At 39.8% G+C, this 21,051-nt stretch overlaps 1 long non-coding RNA gene across 1 annotated transcript; it reads left to right on the top strand.

Annotated features, from left to right (window-relative positions):
• The first annotated feature begins 4,497 nt into the window (after window positions 1-4,497).
• On the top strand, window positions 4,498-7,676 carry LOC119025398. The gene is made up of 3 exons (XR_005076808.1): window positions 4,498-4,831; window positions 6,854-6,964; window positions 7,523-7,676. It is a non-coding gene; the product is annotated as an uncharacterized LOC119025398 (long non-coding RNA).
• Window positions 7,677-21,051: the final 13,375 nt, after the last annotated feature.

Raw genomic sequence — 21,051 nt, 5'->3', positions numbered from 1 at the left:
TTCAGGCTCAAAGACCTGACTTCATGGAGGGGAGGAGGAAACCTCAAGATTCCACCTCTGATACCTCATAAATGGAGTCTGATGAGAAGTGACTGTCATGTTTACTTTAGTAAGCATGATTGGAATGGTTGATCTTCTGTTTTGAATATGTGATGGTTTGTGTGTGTGGTTACTTCGATCGTTTTTGCCCCAAATTACCTACTTTCCGCCACATGTTGGCTATTTGGTCTCTATGCTTTTCGTTAAGTATTATAAGTGTTAGAATTTCTCTATAAGTGTTGATTCCTAATTGATTCCTCGATTCCTAACATATACATTTAATGAAAATAAATTAAATGTTGAATAAACCTTATTTAACATGGTAGATCATATTATATTGTTTTTCATATGCAGTTATAATGCAACATTTGGAATTGGGACATTGAATTTAATGGGTCATTGTTCTGCACTGTGGTAAGGACTTGTTGTTTAATAGCTTATTATTAGGCTGTTGAGTAACCGATTTCAATTTTTTTAGATGATTTCAGGCAAAACAGTGATTCCATTCTTTGTACAACTAATAAACACTTCAGTCAATGGTGAAAATCTTCAGCCTTGGTACAATACTTCAGCCTCTGTGGTATTTGTTGTAACCCATTCTTTCTTCTTGTATACTTCTAAAGAAACCAGCCCTCAGCTCATTATTATTCTTGAGAAGTTGCATCTCTATTAAACCTTTTGGAGACCCGTATGAAAGTTTGCATTGCCCAAACTGATTAGCAGCCTCTTACAGGGCAAACCTTCCATCATGAAGGATTCTGACTACATGTGGTGGAGCCTATGCAGCCCAGTTCTGTATGCAGAGCACTGGAGCATGCCTGGTAATCGGGTTGCAGAAGTGACAGTGGGCCTGTGGCAATCAAATGTAATGGAACAAGCCTGAGGATCAATACGAGTCACTGATCGCAGACAGACAAAGGTTGTTTAGTAGAAGGTAGCACTAATTGAAATCAATGGCTAATCTGATGACAGTTCTTAACCTTTACACCTCTGAGGATTCATAAAGGGGGCGAGAAATGATGGTGGCGCAGCACTCAGACTGCCGTCTCTGTACAATTACTTTCCCCCACAACGCCTTTATCTTTTTGCTGATTCACACTTTCTGGGATGCCTAACTAAGCCATTCAATGAGGTTACACTGCCTAGGATCAATACAATACAGTATTAACACTTTGGTTCAATGGTGGTTCTGCTGTATGTGTTGCATCAACAAGAAAGCCATAGAGGTAAATAAAATATGCATGTGGTGGCCCCCATTGTGAGAAGTCTATACTGAATGTGGAAGGTCATTCAGCTGGTAATTGATTAATTCACTGAGGAAATAGAAGTGTCAAATAAGACCATAGAATTTCAATTCAATTCATATAGATGTACATAGGTCAGGGTGTCCATCAAATTAGATTGAACCCAATTTACATGCAATTACATGTAATGCCCTTAAAATCGGTGTTCAATTGATCAAAAAGCCGTTGTTCATTTTGGATGGAGGATGGCGCCACCAGTCAAGCGTCAACCAGAGTGACAGCTTGAGACAGGAAGATGAGACTTGGGCCGGACGTTTTAATCATCAGATGTCAATAACCAATCAGGCGGCGGGGCACTAGAATAGAGCTCATGGTGAGTTGTCACAAACAAATTGTCAAGAAGAATCATAAGAGAACGTTTGAAGTTGATTGGTCACTGAACGCTATGTCCCTTTCAATTGAGGGATCTTTTTCTGGGTTATATCTCTTGTTCCAGGGCTTACTCGTGTTAAAGCAAGGCACCATTCCTGATTGAAATTATATAGTTTTATGATTACGACACCAATAAGCAGCCCTCTGCTATATTGACATAATTCATTCCAATGTTCACGCAAGAGATCCTCTCAGTTTGAAGTGTAGGTGAGAAGATGTACACTACACAGACATCGAGTGAGTTGTAATGAGATAATTACCACAAGGGGTTTGAATAGATAATAGGTATTGCTGCTCAGCACACATAATCAAACCAGTTTCAACATTTTGATGATAAAATACTTCAATGTACATCATGGAATGATACAAAGTTGACCCTCTATTTAATTGTGCTCTATTCCAAATGCAGGTGCACTGTTTCACTCTGTGGGAGTAAGAGCATGCTTGACATGTGGGAGATGGTTAATACACAGGCAGCAGAGAATAATGTGAAAATTGATTGCTCTGAGGGCAATTTGGTATGCAGTCAAAGCAGACCACTGCTGTGTTACACCTTTCTAGTGTCAGACCTGCCTGAATCAAAGCGATCTTTTATTTAGGTGGAGCAGAATCTTTTATTTCTTCATCATTTGTGAAGTTATATTTTCAAACAAGACAAGATATTCCGTTTGCACCAGCTGTTGCATGGTGACGGATAGCTTTGTTACAAGGTCCTTGGAAAACTACAAGAGAGGGATGTGTCTTAGACTATCAAAGTAGTTGCTGCTTTTCTTGTCTCATTTGAAATCAGAACAGTGTGTCTGTATTTGAACAAGGCTTTGATTCATGCACAGACACACTCCCTGATCCCCTGCTTAATCCCTCCATTGGCTGGGACAAGGACATGATGACAGTTTAAGACCTCTTCCCTCAAACTCTCTTGAACAGTCCTGTTGACCGATCACAACATAGTCTCCGGGATTTAGAAACATGCTTTCAGTTAATCCGCTTGTAACAGGCAACCCAACTAGGTAAATATATTCTCAACAAGCTGACATTTCCTCTGAACATCTAACAAATCTGAAAGGGTGATATTCTGAAAAGTTTCAGCTACACTCAAGTTTGTTTAACAATGTTTGCAAAGTAAATAGCTCCAAGTGTAATTAAGTGGTTATTGTTTTTGTTTTTTTTTTCTTTCATACCGCTGCGGTCCCATTCTGTACAGAATGTAAGGTGGCACTAATTCTAGAAAAAAATATGAATGGCCTTGAATGCAAAGTTCTGTTTTATCTAAGTCATGTTTTATTAGTTATTTAAATCATATTGGAAACTTTATTCTCCATGTATAAGAATGTATTTTGCTTTCCTGTCAAGAGATTTCCAATTTTTACATGTTGAGCAAACCTGCTGTGCAAATACCACCAATTTTACATTTTAAAGTTTGTTTACACATCTTGGGGAGTATATGCATACTGCATTTTGTGGCTCCAGACATGAGACACCAGTATAAGAGATAAAACTCAAATGCACTACCACAAATAAAAACTGAAATAGAATACAAACTTCCATTTTAATTTTTGGAATTGTTACAGTAACTCACTCAAAAACTGTATCGCAGTTGGACAGTTGATAGTAAGATGAATTCGTGTCGGTATTTTTAGTAGGTTTCTAGAGTAGGCTACAAACTTGAACACATGTAAATGAGTATGTGAAGATACAATACATGCGCCATTGTATGTAAATTAATTGTGTGGCTATATGCTTGTATAGATATGATATGTGTACAGCAAGATCAAATAAATACAATTTGTAGTTGGGCATGAAAATCAAAAATCAACTTTGTAAATTAATATTTAGTGAAAGTATGATAAGGAAGGTTTTTTATTCAGTCTTGATTGTGTATATGTTTTGTGGTATATTTTTTCTGTTTTTGCCTGTCTGATCTTCGGTCACTTCCACTTTCACAAGTCTAAGTCAAGAAAGTAGAGCTGAAATGATTACTCGAATAATTCAATTACAAAAAATGGTCGAAGCAAAATCTCTGTCCCGAGGCTTCATTTAATTCCTGTCACCCGTGTCATGTGGCCTGTTTAGCTCAAGGATCATTTTTCCACACGGACTGTTATTGCAGACACACACCACTACATTCTGAATTGAGTTGAGAATGTCCAAAGTTTGGGATCATATCACACGTGCATGCAGAAACAAACACACACCCTTACTTAGGAAGGAATAGTTGGAATAAAATACCTGTATGTTTTTTTTCAGGAATAAAAGCCAATTGCTTGGTCTATTTACAGGCCTGTCATTTTCATTGTGCATTATTTGTTGTTGCTGTTTAATAATACAAAATTATTGCAGTGACTGCGGGAGTACCGATTGCAGACAGTGAGCACTGATGGCGCAAAGACTCATGGGAGCAAATTCTCAAGTGCTCTTGAGACTGCTGTTCGTATATGTTTTGTTGTGCTGCTTTCTGTACATGTTTCGAGTGTTGTGTCCTGTTGTATTCTGAGGCTGTGTGTATGTTGAATTGGCAAAAACATAGATTTTTGCAGTGTGCCACCATGGCCGAGTATGATAGTGTTGGTGGTGATGTCCATCAAATGTTTATGTTCAAAACAAGACATGATTAAAGTTGCAGTTCTAAAACATCGCTGGGTAAGTGGCACATGATATGTGTTGAAGTTAAAGTTCTGTCTGGGATAATCGGTAGAATACTCAATTCAAAAAATATTAGATAGCTGTAGTCATAACGTATCTGACCAATGATCTTTCTACCTACACTAAAATGCACATCATACTATTTGACAAGAACAACGACTATATGCAGTATATACATTTGGGGTCACAAGTTTACTTGCACATGTAAAGAACATTTATATCATTTTGGCAGTCTTGAGTTCCAAGGATTTGTACAACTCTTAATCTTCTGTGATGGAATGAGTACAACACACACTTCTTTGTCACAAAAAAACATGTGTGAGGTTTGGTTCAATGATGAATTTATTATTGACTCAGACACAATCACTACAATGGGAAAGTCTAAGGAGCTCATTGAATGGAAAAAGTCAGGAAAGTCACTGGGAGCCATTTCAAAGCAGTAAAAGGTTCCAAGATCAGCTGTGCAAATGACTGTAAGTATATATTTCATAGTACAGTTGTGTCACTGCCATGATCAGCAAAATGCAAATTTGACAAGAGTCAACCAAAAACACAAAACAGCAAGTCTGCAATGTATTAGAAGCTGCTGGGAGACAGGTGTCAGTGTCCACAGTTTTACATCTCCATGGGCTGAGAGGCTGGCATGTGAGAAAGAAGTGCTTGCTCAAGACACCTGCTAACATGAGTTGTTCACAAACCTTTTTAGTAAACTCTGTGTACACAAACAATGTTCTCAATGCTCATGTTCATGTGTAGAGACCCTGATGAGACTATGAGCAAAGTTTCATGTGTGGAAACCCCAGGTGTGAATGTTTGTTAAGCTGTCTGCGGGACGGAACCCAGTACAGCCAAGACGTTTAAATTGTTGTCCTCAAAGGGATGATTTTTGAATGAATTTGAAAGCCTGCAACTGCCCTCCAGTTAGTTAGAACTGAAGAAGCCCCTTGAATGAGAGCTGAAATATCTTCAAGAAACACGTCTTCCAGTTCCCTGGAAAATAACACTCAGAATTACCACGACCCGGATGATTGAGAATCTTCATCAACATATTAATTTCAGTTGATGCCAGCCCCTCAAGAGTTTGAATGAGTCCTTGTGATTTAAAATCTTAAACTGTAATCCATGACAAACTGAAAAAGTGGGCTTAATGTCATTGAAATTAATGAAAAAGTTGTAACATTTTTAGATCGACCAGTGACCATCCCCCCCACCCCCCCATTGTGACTTCAGCATGTTGAGAGTACTTCAATTTGAAATTTCATCCCCATCTTCCACATGCTGGCTCTACTCCACCACCATCTGGTTGTTGATTTATATTGATTATGGTGAGACTGTAATCACCAACATTCCTAACAGATAGTTTTAATTCAACTGTCTGCATTTGGTTTCTTGTCTCTTTAAAACCTGCAAGATTATTGGATGTGTTCTGCTTGGTTCGCTGTTGGACCTATGACTGCTGATGTCACGGTGTCTGATCTCATATGACACAGTATTTCACAGGGGTGAATGCAATGTTGTCACATTATTTCTTTACCGGGAACAGTAATTTCCTGGTGTCTTGTCGTCAGTGTGAGGTTGCCAGGCAAGACTTCAGAAAACTACCGCTCACTGTAAAAGTAATTCTGCGCTTGGCCCCAGATCCCCCTGGGAGTGTTTCAGAAGCAGAGCATCAGGAATGCTTCATATTTTTGAGATGCTCAGACTGTGTTTATTTCATTATTTTCTGTGATTTTTGAGCTTGTATTACAGGTGAGTATGTTTGTATGTATTAATGTTGACAAATTATTAATTATAAGTTAAAGCTGACATCAGGAGTTTGTTAAAAATTAATACGTCAACTCATTACTGCAGTAGTGCTGCAGTTGCTGGCACTTCTGCGAGTTTGTAGATTTCTATGCTCCTCTTGCAGCCTGCAGCTCAGTGCTGTACTTTGAGCTGTTGTGTATGTATTCTTTGTCTATATTCTGTATCAATGGTCAGCATGGGGGAGCATGTGTTCGGTCTGTCATCCGTGCCGGTTGTTTATTCGTTCATATTTGTGTGCCTTCACAATGTTTATTTGTGCATTTTGTAGCTGCAGGCACTCGGCGATGTTGCTCATGCTGATGCTGAGTATCATGTGAGCATCTGCCATGGTGCTTTTGTGCCCAGCACCCCTGTAAATCAAATGCCCTCTCTCTGTTGATTTGCCAGAGTTTCAGGGAGGCACAACTCCATTTTGTATTCAGCAGTGGCAGGATATGCACTTTTCACTATCGTGGAGATACGAGGAATTGTCACAGTATATGTCAGCTGGACCGCGGCCTGTTTGAATAACAATCAGCACTTGTATTTTAGCAGACAAACAAGCTGAGATAATGATGACTTCTCCCATTGGGGAGAGATAAAGGCCAGACGGGGAGACAGCGCTGGTCTTTTGAAAGAGAACACAGTGTGAAGCACTACAAGTCATCAACTGGAATTACACTTCAACTTGTATTTCTCACTTCTTTTAGGTTGTGCCAGGCAATCAACAACAGAGGGGACAAAGCACACTCCCCGAACAGACCTGCACTTCTTCCCAATCAAGCTCCGAGCAGTTCAGCTCTTCAACAGCTTCAAGCTAGGTAGCTAAAAAAAAAAGATGCTTGATTGTGGGCACAAAACAATAAGGAGTTGAAATTGGGTGACAGTGGCTGTGCCCTTAAGGTATAAATCTGTTGCAAATCGTCTCTTCTGCCGCATTTCATTACTGGTGGGAGACTGCCGGATGATGTTAACAAAGAAGATGGAGAAATAGGTCACAGTACAACATTGTGATCACTTGAGACGCACTCCAAACAGTTACTGCAGGGGAGATATGATTTGTCCTGCCAGACAATTAGTGAACAATAATGAGCACAGCTAGATTAATGTATCACTCATTCCTTCCCTCAAAGACATTCCATAGGAGGATTATCAGTCACCTTTCTACTTTTATACTTAAATTTGGTGGTTTGTTTCTGCATGTGTTTTGGGTGTGTGCAAGAAGGATGCTTGCGGGCATGAAGGTTTGTGTGGGTGGTTGTTTGTTGGCAGTGTTTGAGCGGCTGTCTCGGTGTCTGTCACTGTCTCAGTGTAAGATGTAAACATCATCGTCATCCAGTTCACTGAGAAATGAAGCACACGGAAACTTTTTTTTTCAGCAACGTGGATTTATCAGGTTGAGGAGTTGCTTCCTGAGAGGGTGCGATGGCGAAGTCTCCTGTCATGGGAAAACACGTGGAGCCTCACATACCTGGGATGAATTACATCGAAGCACTTGCTCAGATTTAATAAAGGAATTTTTTAAAAAACCAATGACAGCAGATGACTCTCTCCTGTTATAGAAAAAAGGATAGTTTTATTCGTAATATATCCAACTGCAAGGCTAAAGCTCAACTGGAAAGACTGCTGTAATTAAGGCTGGGATATTTTAAAGGAGACATATTATGGTCATTTTCAGGTTGAAACTTTGTCTTGGTGTTACTTCTGGAATAGGTTTACATGCTTTGTTTACAAAAAAATACATTTGTTTTCTTCTTCTATCCAGTGTTGAGGCTCTGTGTTCATCCTCAGTCTAAAACACTCTGTATTATCTCCTGTCTCTTTAAGGTCCCCCTCCTGAAAACCCTCTCTGTTCTGATTGGTCAGCTCATGCCGGCCCAGTGCAGCAGTTTCTCTAGCGTTGTGTGCTTAATTCTCGCAGGCCAAATTTGATGCTTAATGTCATTGATTTGCTCGATTTAAGTCACATAGAGGAGACCATTGGTGCAGACTTTGGGCTTTTAAACCTCAAGACCTTTAACATGCAACATGGTCTATATAACACACTGAAGGAAAAGGTCTCTTTTAAAACATTATTTGGCATTGTTTGCATTTTGTGTGATTTGGTGCCGCCAACCCCCCCACCCAGTTTCGTGGTTCAACACAAATGTCGGAATGTGACAATTGTCAGATGTTATGTAACATTATTTGCAAACTCCACACATCATGACAATTAAATTAAACATGCCAGCTATAGCATGTTTGCCATGCAACAATCATGTTTGCACAAGAGAGACAACTGACTGTAACACTGAGGTGACCAGATTTCTGAAATGAAAACATATTCAATGAATGAATGAATTAACTATGGTGCAGGCCAGTTGATACAATATTGAACCAACTAATATTACATACTATTCATTAGCAACAACTCTAGCTCAGTGCCTGTCTGCAGCCTTTTATTTAGTGAAGCTTTTTGCCAATGGCTAAAAGCCACTCTGAGATTGTTTCTTTCCTCTTGCTTGGGCACTGTCTCTTTTCTCTACTTACATTCCTCTGTCACCACTGTCTTCGGTCTCTTCAACTCTGTCCTGATTTCCATAGAGGCTGTTGAGCTGATTCTGTTGCTCACTCACACATCTCTGGTTATGTTGCCCGTGTTGGTGCCTGACCTGAAATCTTATTCCAGGCGGTTCAAAGATGCCGTGATAGTGGCGAAAATGCCCCGCAAGAGTCAGCTAACAGCGCTAACTAGTAGCTACAGTCAGCAGCAGTTACAGGTTGCTTTCGGGAAACTCAGACAGAGAGTTGAGGAAGTGCACCCAGAGGACATTAATGGAAAAAAACAGAAAACATTTTCTGCATAAAATATGGTTGAGTTTAACCAAAATCACCGACAGTGCTGTGTGAGATGTACTGCACAGAAACGAGACAGGGGGGTGTTGAGCCTGAGAGATGCCCGCCACCTATTACAAGTCACTGTACCATCAAAATGATTTTAAAGCTTTCAGTTTAAGGTAGAATAGTTTTATAACGTTGCTATAAGTTGTACCTTTTCAGGCTAAGATAATATCTTTCTCAAATAAGATTATCCATCCACAAAGTAAAACCATTTTTAATTCATCCCCATGACCACCAGCCATTTTTTCCTCATCTAATCTTAGGAGAGGATCAATGTATAATTCATGTGCAGTAGATCTCCATCGTCCGGTGCCAGTCCAGGTGGCTGAGAAGTGGCACACTGCAGTGGAATCTGACAATGAATGCTTTTGCTTCAAAATAGAAGCTCTGTGAGAGGAGAAGCAAACTACCCTCTGGGTGCTGATACGCTCATGTGAAGTAAGCAATCTGTTGACTCCTCTGGTCTAAAAATAAACACCAAAGAAAGGGGCAATATCTTATTTATCTCCGTGTGTGAGTGCATAATCCCCCTGTTTCTGCGTGTTGTCTTTGGAACTGATGAGAGCATCATAACTTGAGGAACGGAGCGCTGGTTCTGTGAAATATTGTATTTCTCATCCCCAGTGAGCCCAGTGTCTAACTGCATCAAATAAAAAGAAGAAAGGCGAAATATTTGAAGGGCTCTTATACCACTTCACTCAAATTCACAAGATGGAAAGAATTCCAGATTATGATGATTGAAGTTGATGGTTGAGGCAGACTTCTTGGGCAGCCTCTTTGTGAGGCTTGACTGACTGATAATACTGCAGTTTGACAGTCACAAGGGAAGAGGTGAAACTCAAATCATGTCAGAGATTTTCTGCTGAGTGAGATGTATGTTACATATCTGTTGTCTCGGTTAGGTTCAGTCATGGTGCATTTCTTTTCTACCAGCAAGCTCGACTGTACGGAAGAGTATTGCTGCTACACAAGGGTAAAAACTTGCAAAAATACAACCACGTTTTAAAGTTAACATTTTACTGTAATATTGTGGAAAGTTTCATGTTAAAACATGATAGTATATTGTAATGACTAGTCTAGTTATTAAGGCCAGTTACTACTAAGGTTACTAGGAGCAAGCCAATTACCATTTATACTCCATACGCTCACACGTCACTGGTGTTTCAATGATGCTGGATTTTGTCCATAATCTCACAGACCACACAAGTCCATGTCTGTCTGGAAACACCTCCAGAGCCTTGCCAAGTGGCCAGGATCCACAAGAAGCTGAAGGATCCATGACTCCTCCTCCTGGTTCCATTTTTGTCTTTCTTGAAGTAAGGGCAAGTACTCACATCTTCTCCAGAAAAGATCTGATCATCTCGCATACTGGTCATTAGGCCTGAACATTCCAGGTCGCAAAGATGGTTTATCCTTTAGGACAAGGAGATGGTTCAAGTCACTGACAAACAAGAATTTGGTAATTGGTCGGTCATTCAAAATGGCTTCCGCTCACTAAACACTGTGTGCAGCACAACGTCGTCTAAACCTCGCTGACATAAAACCGAGCTGAGAACTCTTGTCACTAAGTGGATCATCTGTTCCCTCACACCTGCTCACCATACAGGTAAATATAACTCCTTATAACCTGAAGGTCGATCTTCCTTTTCCTCATTTCAACTTGTCTACTTCTGTGTTGGTAAAACGGTTGTAGATCAGAAACAATCCTTGTCTTAGGAAGATCTGCAATCTTTTGTTCAACTGCTCTTCCACTGTAGCGTCTGAAAAAGCTGCACTCCACAATGATCTTCCTAACAGCAGGAACAAGCGTTTTTGATCCAAAAGATCCTTCTCACAGTAGAGAGTGAGTTCGCCCACCATGGCCCAGACTCTGATGAAGATGTTTGCGAATGACCATAAAAACATGCTGGTCTTTGTAGACGATGGAATGGCTGTTTGGCCCCCTTCAAAACTGGGTCTAGCCTGTATATGGGACTTACTCGACTCACAGCAGCCTTTTTTGACGACAAAGTAGAAATCTCCTCACTGAATCTCTGTTGCCGGCAAAAGCAAATGATGGCAACCTCTGTTTTCAATAGCTCCACTAGTCTGAAGAGGCAGATTCCACCCAACAACATGGCCTTTAACCTAAGGAGCCAGGCAGCTGATGTCTTGAGCCCCCTCCAGTCAGAAATTTCAGCAATGAGCTGGTCAATGGGACAAGTCACACACATGGATGGCATTGGCCGTTGCTCCCTTTCTGATCTCTTTATCACAGGCATCCACTGTGACATCCAAAACAATCTTAGGCCATTCCTCCGAAATTTTCCACAGAAATGCCAGACCCTCCAGCTACCTGTTGCTCTCCAAGAAATCAGAGACCTTCATTCCTCTTGACATGTCCATCCAAAATACTGAATCCTCCAACTGGACATTCAACAGTTCCTTTAGCATTGAATCTACCCTGACAGCAAGGACAGCTGTTGCTCTTTATTGTGGAAACATTCATTTTATTGTGCAACCATAATGTTTTTACAGCAACTCACTGAGGTGTGACTAGTGTATGATTGTTTGCCGTTATTTGTCTTCAGTAGATCATTGGTAGCCTACGCAGGAAGTAAAGCCGACTCAGATCCTTCTTGTAGACTGCCTCTGTGTTTGTAGACCACTCCAGTTTATTGTCTAGCACAACACCCAGGTATTTGTATGATTGCACTATTTCCACATCTGTCCCACCAAAGCAGACTGGAAAGAGCTGGGCCTTGTTCCTCCTGAACTCTGTATTACATTTCAGAACATGAAAGGCTTTTTGTGTTGACAATAACTGAAATAAAACATTCCAACCTGCTGGAAAGGCTTTTGTGTCAGCTTTACTCAAATGTAGGTTACAGTGGTTGTTGAGTATGCCTGCTAACACAGACCTGTGTTTGTTACATTAACAGAATGGGCTGTTCTGTTCTCAGAATTTAGCATGAATGTATACCTCCAAGTTTCATTTAGCAAATGTTGTAATATATCATAGTAGTAATTATTTTTGTCCTTTATATTCTAACAACTTGCAACAATTAATTTGCAGACAAACAAATTGAATATGTAAAATAAATAACATTGAGAAGTGGGGAAATACTTCGCCCTATTCGTTTGAAGCAGGTGACTGTAAATTACAAATAGTTCCCTTAATAGTCAAGTTAACGCCCACGTTGTGTAAATAGCAAATACAAAGTACTTGTGCAAATGGCATGTTGGTCATAAAGTGAAATCTATCTTGAGGCAGCAGAGAGTGAATGCACCAATGAAAAAAAAAGTTGGTCAAGAGTCAAAAACGCAGTTTGTTTCCTGCTATTTAAAGGACGCGTTAGATGCGCCTACACAGAAAAGTTCACACCATTCATACACTCATGATTTGAGAGGCTGCTTTCAGTTATTTAAAAAACAAATAATCCATGTAGTCACTGTAACCAATCATGGAATATTCAGTTAGTAAACCTAAAAAGCTGTAGTTATAAACTCTCCAAAAGAAATGAGTCAGGAGTTTTAAATAATCAGTTCAGTTTATTATCTCTTCCTTGCACGCAAATGCACGTTAATGTAGAGATACCCATATTGTTTCTGCTGCTGGAGGATCACTACAGGTAATGTCATTAAGATTTTCACATCAAGGACACATTTCTCCCCTCTTGTCCCACCAGTTATTAAGTAGTGGTCCTCGACATATCATTGACTTCAAAAGTACCTTTGTTTCCCACTACTTTTTTTTTTTTTTTTTCATGATTTATATTTTATTCAAACGTTCAGACTTTTAACCTGCTTTTTGGTAGCTGTTGTAAAGACTTCAATATAGGAACATATTGGAAACTGTGCTTGTTTTTTCCATCCAGGATGTGTTGAGCTGGCTCTCCTGAGCTGAAGTTCTCTCTATAGCACTGCTTCTACAGATGTGCAGTACTTAGACGACCACCCTTTGGTATTAACCTATCAAGGGGTTACTGACTGGATTCGCATCAACTGTTTCTTACAGCTTCATTGACTTGGAGGTCTCTCTGATGAAACATGTTGCTCACAGTGTTGCAAGTTAATGGAGCAGGTGTGAAATAAATTAAATAATGAGGTTAATCTAGAAACTCATCAACAGCTGTGCTTGGCACATGCACAAAATGCTCCAGTTTCAACAAAGCATTTGCAAATCTTTGCTCTATCACCTTCTGCATGTCCTCCGTATGAGAATGACTACTTGAAGGGATGGCAGTATCAACCTCTCCTGACTATTTTCCCCAGACACATTCTCAGATGAGGTCACAGTTCGGACGATTCTGAGTTTAAAGTCGACCAATGTGTGAATGCAGTGTTTTTGTTTTCTCTGTGATTCAAATGCACAATAAATGTTTTAAAGTCACAGCCTAAATAACACAACATACAACTGACAGTCTCATTGTTTTTGAGATGTGCAAAAGTGGCAGCCAAATACAGCATTCTCCCTAAGAGTGACCCCTGTGGAATGGATTTTGCTATGGTGAACAATAAGGGCGTTCCATGTCTTAAATGTGCAGTGGCACTGCTGGTATGCACACGGAAAGTGAAACTTAGTCCAAAATGTGGATGCTTTAACTTGATACAGTTTCAGAGCACCCCCTACAGCAGCAAACATCCAGCATCTAATTGTAAAAACATACATACATTAAGCCTAACCCAAACCCATCATTAGTCATTAGAGCTGCATATGGTTACAACATTATACATGTGTTATTTTGACAGATATTGTGGATTTATTTAAGTTTTGCAATTGTGGAAATGTTAATTTTTGCATCACAATTTTCATTTTCATGGGAAAAACACATTCCCCATAAACATTTGAAGTCTACTTAATTAAAATACATTCACAAAAAGAACATAAATTAATAGTGTTCCCATACTGTTGTGAATTTAAGGATCTGATGTATATGTACATCCTGCTTTAATGATTACAGGTGCTGCTTCCAGCCATTTAAACATTCCCATGCTCAGTAGTGTTACTGTAGCAGACATTGTGGTTCATTTATGCAACAAATCTAAAAGCTGCAGTTACATACAGGACAGTACAGAGCATACTATCCAGATAAGATGAGATATTTCAATAATCAGTTAAGTTAAATTACACTCTGTCCTGTGTGAAAATGTGTGCATCATCTCTCTTGTTACATCACATAATACACACAGAGATACACTACAACACTCCTGCTCCTGCAGATAAATAGAGCCTTTTGGTCATATACACTCAACAGTTGTTGTCATCATCTATATTGAATATTGATGACTATCAAAGGCAAGCTCCATACAGAAAGATAAGACTATCAGATACTGTGCTGGGTAGCTTGTATCCATGGTGCTTCTAGCTGATCAATGACAAATGACACAATGTCCAGAAGGTCGAGGACTGATTCCTTTCTCTGTACAGCCCTATGTAATATAAAATCCTCTGTAGTGTACACTAACTTATCAAAACCTCATCAACTGTGCTTAATAAGACTAATATATGTCTCAGCCCAAGAATGAAGTATAACACAAATCAAGTAAATTAGCCATTATAACAATATAAATTATCAGATTGTAACGTGAAACTTTTGCATGTTATTTCAATTTAATCTTAATTTATAAGAGCCTGGTTGAGCTGAGCCCTGCCGTGACTCCTTCGTGATCTGAGTCCAATCACCTGGACCATGACTGTGACAGTGCACCTAATAAGGCCACTATCTCCACAGCTAATTGAGCCAAATTAGTAGCCAGCTACTGCCAAGGATAGCGAGCAAAGAGCATTGTTTGTTATTATTTTCCAAATTATACCTTCAATAGAAGCTGTCGCCTCATCATTATGTCATCATATTAAAATAGAAGACACCCATCTTAAATAAAAACCATGCGAGGGTTTCCATCTTACAAGGTTTATTATTCATGGCAATCAAGCAAGAAGAATGGCTATTTAAAATCCTAGATGACACTATAAGCACACTGCTCTATAGATATATAAACCACCATAACACCTCAGAATATATGGTCAACCAACACCAAAAATACTGGGACAATTAAGAAAATAATCATTTTTTAAAAAGTGAATATACTGTGCCAATTGACTAATTAATTGATTTTTGATTTTATGTATGTGTAGTAGTGTATTAATGAATGCTTTATAACACACTGTAAGGTAGGCAACTACTGAACAGCTACTTTTTCAGAAGGACTAGGTTTGGAAGAAAGTGACAGGGTCCCAGACTTTTACATATCTTTGACCTGTAAGGCCCAGAATCTAAATGTGTCAAAAGAATGTCATGTCATTTATTAACTTATAAACTGTTCATACACCAAATAGAGGTGACTATTGTGAGAGGTTAAAATTGTCTGCAAGTGTTTTACAGTGCGTAAAAAAAAAAACATTTATTGAGTGCTAATGCTATATATCGCTTATGAATGCTAAATAGGGGAGTTAAATCAGGTCTTACTGCTAAGCCAAGGAGATGCTTAAAGAAAGGGCCCTCTTTGTAGCTCTCAGGGCAATTTCCCAAGAGGTCTTAAGGTTTGTTTAAGTGTGTGTGTGTGTGTGTGTGTGTGTGTGTGTGTGTGTGTGTGTGTGTGTGTGTGTGTGTGTGTGTGTGTGTGTGTGTGTGTGTGTGTGTGTGTGTGTGCATGAGCTCATTAGCTGCTGCATTTTCCTGAAAAACACTTGAAATGGTACAAAAACTGTAGCTTCAATCTGCATTACAAGATTACCCATACTGTTGTTCTGGCTTTACAGTATGCTCTGAGGAAGCTTTCCTTTCAGTGAAGCATTCTTTTTATGTGCAAATTCAAATTAGTTAAGAGAAGGAGACAAGCTGAAACTTGGGTCAGTAAATCTTTGTCACGGTGATTGTTTTTTTCTGACAAGGTGATGAAAAAAAAGTTCAAAATTATCCCTGCGCCAGAATCAGAAATAAAAGTAATTAAACACAGCAACATCATCAGTCTCCCCAACGGTGGACCTGCCAGGCCAGTCTCTTCACTAAATTAACACTGGGTATGCTTCCGCCAGCCCGGATGACGGCTGTCTTACAGTCTTGGCTTACTATCTTACCTGGCGCTGAGCCAGAGTCAAATGTTTTGATTGGGTATGAGAGATAGAAGCACACCATTCACTCCATGGGACAAGCAGCTGAGGCTGTTTATGATGAGATTATTCTGCAACCAGTTGATTAAGTGGTTGCACACATTTCTGTCTTGAGGGTGAAGGGATTACACCGGGTGAACTGGGAGGCAAAACTAATTCTATCCATAATGACATGAAGGAAAATGTTCTTAGCATAATCCTATTGATTCACAATATATCACAGTCCAAAAGATTTTGTGATTGAGATTCTGACTTCCACATCTGGGATGCCTGTGTAAGTATACTAACATCCCATGTGGAATCATGTGGCCATGATGATATGTATCTTTTTTTTTATTAGATGCACCCCTGGCTTTGCAGACTATTACTACTTTAGGTTTGAGGGATGACACCTCTCTGGCGGGTGAGGAGTTGGAGGTGTTGCTTGAGGTAGAGAGGCTCCAACTAGATACAGTTGGGATCACCTCCACATACAGAAAGCTGCTGGAAAGAAGGCTCAATCTGTTGGCAGCTCAGAACACCTGGACTTATTAAAGTCCATGGGTGGTGTCCTGGAAAAGGTGTCCATCTGGGGACTCCACAATTCTTCTGGGGGACACTGGGGGAAAAAACGTTGAAGAAACCAGGAGGGGGATGATTGACACTCGAGTGTCACTATTGAGCGGTGTTTTGTTATTGGACATCTGTGCTTTTCACACATTGACTATAACAAATACCATGTTCGAGCACAAGGTGGTCTATAAGTGTACTTGGTACTATTCCAGTTTATGCCAAAGGTCAGTGATCAAATTTGTGGTCACATCATCTGATCTGTGGCTGTATGTGTTGAACACTGGGGTAAAGAGAGCACATCAGATGATATGGCAACACCTGTCCTCAGAGGAATTTCTTGTGTATTCCACAGGAGGTTGGGGACGTGAAATCAAAGTTGACCGTGGTCAAAGCATCCATTGTAGAGGCAGCTGCAAAGAGCTGTGGTCAGAAGGCCATTGGTGCCTGTCGTGGCGGCATTATTCCAGATTAATGGAAAGAAAGCAGAAACCTGTCTACATGTGTTTTGTAGACTTAGAGAATGCCTACAACTGTGTTCCCTGGGGGGTACAATGGGAGTATGGGGCACCAGGCTTGCTGCTACTGGCTATCTGGTCCCCAGACCTGTTTGTCATAAATTCATGGAGAGGATCTCAAGGCATAGCAAGGTGGTCATTGCAGATGACGTGGTTTGGTTGGCTTCTTCAGTCTGTGACCAAATGAGTAAGATCGCAGATGCAAAGACATGCGGGGGCGATGGATGAATGGATGTATGGATTAGTTTATCCTCTCACTACATTCAGACATGCAGAAGGAGCCCAACACCAGTCTCTCTTCACCCTACCACCATAGAAGTAAAAGTGGTAATCAAGATAACTACTTGAGTAAGAGTGCAAAAGTACTAACTAAAAATCTTACCTTAGTGAGTCTAAAAGAAGAAAAACACCAGCACACTTCTGTCGTTTCCCCAAGTCATATTTATTGTGGATCTGACAGTAATTATTTCAACGACAGATGGTCTTTATCAGGTAAATGAACAGACACCTGTTTTATTTGTGACACATAATAAATCCTCATCTCCTGATTAGATAATCTGCCACATTTATACCAAGTAAATATTGTGTTGTTACTTTGAGCAGTGAAGGCCGGTCCAGAGTGGAGAGCTGGGTAGGGACCCACAGCCATGGTTCAGCAATTGAAGTCCGCCAGCATTTGACCAGAAGCAACCCAGTGGTTGAGATGTTGTCTGCTTGGGAGTCTCTCTCTCAGCGGATTGATGGTCACTCTGGTGTTACTGGCTTTCACGGATAACTCAAAAGATTGTGCACTAGCCCACTGACACATAACTTCTTTGGGAAAGCTGCAAGGTTGTATAAACTGCTAGCAAAGTTATAATAGACTTTGAAACTTGTTAGTGAAATGAAGTAAAATAGAACCAGTGCACAAGACAAAAGGGCAAAATGAAAGTAAGAGAACAGCTACAAATGCTAGAGAAAATTCACACTGGAGCATTACCTATGCGCTGTTTAATGCTGCTCTGCATAGCCATTAACCAAGCAGTCATGACTCGCCAGTCTGGATGAAATCATACTAATAGGTTTGCAGCTCATTAGTAGAGAGGGTTTGAGGGGCCACTGAGATGACCTTGTTGTGGACTGTAACTTTGCTGACCTGTGTCCGAGACAATTGCTGTCTGTATCTCTAAAGTATGATCATCAATTGTTACATTATTACACAATTTTCTAAATAAAGTTACGTTTGTTTTGTGTCTCCTATATTATATTATGATTTTAAAAATGAATCAGCAAATGTTGTGTTTAATAGACCGTTTCTGTTATGTCAAAAGTTCTTATAAACAGTGTCTACATTTTACAGTGTCCTTAAAGGTTGATCATTCCAGTACAGATGTAGCCCACACCACATGAAGACATTAGGTTGACAGAGATACCTAAATGATTTATTTAGGTGAATCAAGAGATAATGTTGTGTCCATGATGTTTCATCAGTATTTAATCAGTTTCTTTTCGTTAGGTTACACCAATAAGCATGACCAGTTCAATGCATGACACTAGACGCTCACACACTGTTTGCTTGAATAATTACATTATGGCAGAAAGCATGAGACTTATTACCACAAGAGACACACTTGCAGCTCTCTGTCATCGAGGGGTTCTCTGCAGTTCTACTGACTTCGCACAACTGCAGAGCACTGCATTGTGTGCCATTAATTCAGCCATAAATATAAAAGGTCAGCACGATTTGAAAGCAATAATCTAGCCCTAACCTTTAACCCTAACCCTAATAATTCACTAATGCAGTAGCATGGTTTACAATAATGAACAAGTTCAACAAAATATTTAATTGTCTAAAATGACACTAGTGCACTGAAAAGTGAATTACTGAGATCTGATGCTTGTATATAATCCCAAGCCCCTTTATCTAGATTATAATCTTTAAAAAAAGAACAGTTTTCATATTGGTGCATATTAGGAAACATATGCCATGATATGATAGGCCATTAACAGCAGATGATATCTGCCAACCGATGAATCAGTTACGATCTACCGCATGGGTATGCGATATGTATCTTCAAGGTGTATTTATTAGCATACAACAAATGCATTTTCATCCAAATCTGCAAATGATGAAACCTAATATCCCAATATGTCAATCTACAGAAAAACACTGTAACATTGCCATGATGTAAATGGATAACCTAAAAATATTTGAGGCTTTGTGGACAATCTTTTGTGTCATGTGTAAAAGAAATCAATAAAAGCACATTTAATTTGAGCCATTTTCCTAAGGTTGCTTGGTTCATCAAAATTGGATGTGAAATGTGATTTATTACACTAACATGTAGACTCAAGAGGATTTGCTACAATGTAACAACAAAACACCTAACATTACCAACACTTTTTTTCTGGTTTAAAGGTTCAACATCTTTTTCAGAAAAGCTATTTTTGTGAATTTATCATGATGTAGTCCAGGACAAGGAGGCTGTAGCAGAGAATGAGACACTGAGGCCATCAAATTGCAAGTCAGGATGAGAAAATGTTAAATCTTATTTAAGGAAGGCGTGGACCTTTCATTGGAATAAGTGGCAGCAAACCCTGGTTACCGGCTGTCATAGTACATGAATAAGTGGGACATCCTGCACAGGTCTACCAGACAGACAATCAAATTCAGGCCTATAGGTAACATACACAATATAAAAACTTGCGTTAGCTTTGACTTTTGTCTGGATTGCAGTGCCACTCAGTTTGCCTTCAGCTTTGTTCTGGGGGATGTTAATCAAACTCAGAGCTGCTGCTGACATTTAGCTTTCCACAAGAGCTCTCTTCGGGGTGACACAGTAATCATAAATTTCCTTGTCTCCCTGATTTTATCTCATACATTTTAACTCTCTTCCTGTGTACCGCTCCTGTCGTCAGACCACCCCGGGGTGTTGCTTGTGCCAAACCTCCCCTCCCTCTGCCTGTCGGTCTCCACCCTATTTTTCCTGAGTGTGAGGTAATTACCTCACTATGAATTCACTGACAACTAGATCTGTGGCAGATATGATAAAAATAGCTGACAGGGATTTTGACATAATAGTCACTTTGTCTCATAGAGAAAGGGGCTTCTAATGAATTCCGATGAGGCCCACCTCGATAATTACCTCCATGTCATTCAGATGAAGCCAGGATAAGACATTTGTTTGCTAAGGCTGGTAGTGATTGTCGAGCAAAAGTGACTCGCAGCTGACTTTAGGACAACCTTGGATTGGAGTTTATGATGACTTTGTCCAGACTGAAAACGCTGTTCTGCAAGATATCCTTGAATGATAATAGAGCGTCTGGTCCAGTGTGTTGTCCGTTGTCTTCGACGCCGTGCATGGACATCTTTATTTGCAGAATAAAAGCAGCTGTTAGTTCAATCAAATTCCCAGTAGTGGCCCTTTTAGAGTTTATGAGCAAGAAGAAAAAAAAATCTCAGATTCGTGAATAAAAAGCTCCCCTAATCCTCTGAAGCTTTTTGAGGGTTGAAGGAGATGAGAATACAACTGCATAGAGAAACTTGCATTGTTATTTACCAAAAGTGTTTTCCAGCCAACAGCCCCCCAGAGTGCTTTAAGTGGAGAGCTACATTAAATCTCGTCACTTTAGAGCCAAGGTCAGGCAGGCTCTGAGTCACTCCTACAGGTACTACATTAATACTCTAATTGCTACATTAATTGCTTTCTAATGCTGAACTGAGCTGGTCTGTGAAAGCAACGTTTCAAAAAGAGCGTCCTGGACGTTGTGTTGTCCAGGTGAAAAGATAAAAAAGAAGCCTTTTCTTACGAGGCTGTTTACAATCAAGTCAACACTGGGGTTTGTCCTCTACGTGCTGCAGTGTGAATCTTATCAGAGAAGCCACAGG

The sequence above is a fragment of the Acanthopagrus latus genome, chromosome 1 (genome assembly GCF_904848185.1).
Source record: "Acanthopagrus latus isolate v.2019 chromosome 1, fAcaLat1.1, whole genome shotgun sequence".
NCBI classification, from domain to species: Eukaryota; Metazoa; Chordata; class Actinopteri; order Spariformes; family Sparidae; genus Acanthopagrus; species Acanthopagrus latus.
This window is presented reverse-complemented; position numbering and strand designations above follow the sequence as displayed.